Below are 3,618 nucleotides of genomic sequence, written 5' to 3'. Positions count from 1 at the left end.
AGATCTTCCACCAATCCTGACGCCACACTTCTCCTCATAGAGCCCAGCCTCTTGGATAATCTGTTCTGCATACAGGTTGAATAGGTATGGAGAGAGGACACATCCCTGGCGTACACCTTTCCCAATTTTGAGCCATGCAGTGTTTCCCTGCTCTGTTCTGACGACTGCCTCTTGGTCCAAGTATAGGTTCTGCATTAGAACGATCAAGTGTTCTGGGATTCCTATTCTTCTCAGAGTACCAGAAAAACCTGTCTCCTCCTCCCTGTACATGTGTACCTTTGACTAATCACATAATCTCACTTGTTGTGGACTTACTGCCGCCTAAACCTCACCTGTAGATGTCTCATCTTTTACTGCTCTGATAGGTTTTTGTAATTTGAACTTTGCAACTTTTAGTTGTCACTCCAACAGTACAAGAATGTACCCCTTTCACTGTCATTAAAAATGGACATTTTCTGGTCTAGATTGTCTCTATTCCTCAATAAATCCCTTTTGCTTTTATTTAAGCAGCTTCCATGTTACTGTTCTATGGCAGAGCCCAGCAGAGAAGTAGAAGGTACCATGAGAGGACAGCTGATGTCAGCAAAGGTAAAAAGGTGGAAGAGAGGTTTGACCTCTTCCTAAGATTCAGCATCAGCTGTCCATGCTGCAAAAGCACTCTTTCCTGTATGCAGAGTGAGAGGAGGGCTAAGGCTGTTGCCACACTACTTTTACAGCTGGAGTCAACAGTGGGATTCTTTAGTGGCTTTAAGCTCACAGAAAAATGGAATAATCGAAAAATAGAAAGACTCAAGAGATGTGGAAAGTATCTCCTAAAATTCTTACATGGTTACCGTGTCTATAATGGCTAGAGGGAGAAAAGCTATATGTGGGGTAGCTTGGGACAAACACCAGGCCAGTTAAACAAAATTACTATAAGGTCTTCTGACTCTACCCAGCCAAAGGCCTGAGAGAGTCAAGGTGTGGAGAAGATGAAATTAGAAAAATTTGTGGGTGTACTGAATGCACGGTAGATACTCAGTGTTTTCCCTACCGAATACTGTACCACTAGTGCAAACTTCTAGTGCTCAAGGGCATGAGAGCACCAAGAAGACAAAATAAGGGGAAAGATGCCTAAGTAAAAGAGCTCAACAGATTTCAAAGAGCAGCTCAAGAAGACAAAGCAAAGAATTATAACTGAATGAATGTGCAAAATCCTGGAATTGGGGAATAAAAAGGGAAGAACTTGCTCAGCATTGCTCAAGATGAAAGAACTGAAAACAAATTGAAGCTACGAGTAACAATACGGAGAGATGCTAAGGGAAAAATCTTGAATGATCCAGGAAGCATCAAAAGAAGATGGATAAAATACACAAAATCAGGGGAGCTCTGGTGGCCTAGTGGCAAGGAACTGCAACTACAATCCCAGAGGCGCACGGTTCAAACCCACCAGATGCTCTGCCGGGGAAGGAGGGACAATCTCCTCCTGTACCAGTCAGATCTTATTTGCCGGTATGCACGCGCGCGCGCGCGCGCACACACACACACACACACACACACACACACACACACACACCAAACAAACAAAAAATAAATACACAAAATCACTGTACCAAAAAGAACTAGTCAATACTGAAATACTTCAGGAAGTATCTTATAACCAAATTATAAAGGAAGAAGTTCAAGCTGTAATTTTTTTTCCAGGATTTCCAAATAGATGTCATGTTCCATCATCATTTACAAAATCCCGTAAGCAATCTGAAAATATTCTCTAAGTCAGAGTAGAGCTGTGGTAATGAGGAGCCATCTGACAACGTGACAATAACTTAGGAAGGGAACACGGATGGTTTAAATACGGAGGTTGATAACCAGAGTCCACACGGCTTAGTCTTTGGCAGCATCGGTTCACAGTTGTGACTGACCCCAGGCCCTGGGCCCTTCTCATGGCCTGTGTTCAACTGCAGAGCAGAGCCCCAGAGCTGGTCACAGGCGTAGCAGGGGCACCGTGGGAGGGGCACAGTGAGAGGGAGGAGGCACCGCAGGAGGGGCACCTTGCACTGCGGCAGGGGCACCATCCACCACGGGAGGGTCATGGCGGGAGGGAGGGGCTGTGCAGCAGGCAGGGGCTTCAGGGATGAGGAGCCGGCCTCAGCCTTCTGTTCCCGGTGCCTATGACCACACGTCCTGGAGGTAGCGGCCTTCCTCCTTCCAGGCAGCCAGTGTCAGCAGCACCTCCAGCCTCTGCAGCCCGGCCTCAGCACTCACCATGTCCACCAGGGCCTCGCTCACATCCTTGGCCATGTTCTTAGCATCTCCACACACACACAGCGAGCCGTTCATGTGGAGCAGCACCTGGGCCACCTGGCCGGCGTGGAGCCGCAGATTGTCCTGCACGTACCTGGGCGCGGCTGTGTCCTTGCCCCTCCCGTGAGAAGGACACCTTCAGCTGGGTCAGGACCCCCTGCTGGAGGAAGTGCTGGAGCTCCTCCCTGAACAGGTAGTCCCGGTCCTGATGTCTGCAACCGAAAAACAGCCACGTCGCGCCAAAGTTCACCCCTGTGCACTGCTCCTGGAGCTTCTCCCTGTGGTGCAGGAAGCCGATGAAGGGGGCCACGCCGGTGCCCAGGCCCACCATGACCACCGGGATTAAGGGGTCTTCTGGGAAGTGGAAGGGGTTTATGGGTCGAGGAGAGATGGAGATCTGGGGAGCTGGGCCGTGCCCACCGTCTGCAGCTGGCCCAAGGGCATCTGGCTGAAGGAGTGAGGCTACCAGTGTGGCCAGCCAGCCTGTGCACACGCCCCGCTCAGGCTACCGCTGGGATGGGCGACAGGAACTCCACAATGTTGAACACAAAGTGCAGCTTCCCCGGGTGAGAGAGGCTGGAGCTGGCGCCATGAGTACGGTCTGGGCTGGAGCTGGGGGAGATGTTCGAGCAGCAGTCCCAGTGGAGGCCGGCAGGTGGGGAAGGCCAGCAGGAGGTCCAGCAGGCCCAGGCGGGAATCCCGCACGAAGTGGCCGAAGTCGGCGAACCCCTGCTTGCTGCTCAGCTCCAGTAGCCTCCGCCGCTCGGCCCCTTCCCTCGCCCACTCAGCGAGGGCCCGCAGGAAGGCCTTTTTTGGGGTTGCTCGTATTTCCAGGCACCAGGTGAGGATGGCGTGGAGGGGGCAGCTCTGGGGTAGGTGCTGGGGCAGCGCCGCTCCTCTCCTGCACGTGTCCCCCACGACCTCCAGCAGGACGCAGCACTGGCTCTTGTCCTCCAGCTGCAGCCTCTGCAGCAGGCTGCAGACCTCAGCTTCACTGTTGGGGCAGAGCACGTGGAAGGCGCCCCCAAGCTGATAGGAAAAGGCCGGTTTTGAATGTTCAGCTCCAGCAGCAGGGCGGTTTTGACTGTGTCGTTGGTCGTAAGCAATGGCAAAAATAAGGCCCCAGGAATCAATGTGATACCAACTGCCATGTTTCAACTAAAAGAGGTAGGTAGCCCTGGGCACAATCAGTAGTCTAAGCCAAGAAATTTGGAGGACAGCTGCCTGCAGACTGACCGGAAGAGATCTGTATTTGTTCCATTCCCAAGAAGGGTGATCCAACAGAACACGGAAATTATCAGACAATGTCATTAACACCATGTTGTTGTTGTTGTT

At 51.7% G+C, this 3,618-nt stretch overlaps 1 pseudogene; it reads right to left on the bottom strand.

Annotated features, from left to right (window-relative positions):
• Positions 1-2,148: 2,148 nt before the first annotated feature.
• Positions 2,149-3,386, bottom strand: LOC102854532 (annotated as a pseudogene).
• Positions 3,387-3,618: the final 232 nt, after the last annotated feature.

This window comes from Elephantulus edwardii, unplaced genomic scaffold (assembly GCF_000299155.1).
Source record: "Elephantulus edwardii isolate Elephantulus edwardi_28Jun2011 unplaced genomic scaffold, EleEdw1.0 scaffold00055, whole genome shotgun sequence".
In the NCBI taxonomy this organism is placed as follows: Eukaryota; Metazoa; Chordata; class Mammalia; order Macroscelidea; family Macroscelididae; genus Elephantulus; species Elephantulus edwardii.
This window is presented reverse-complemented; position numbering and strand designations above follow the sequence as displayed.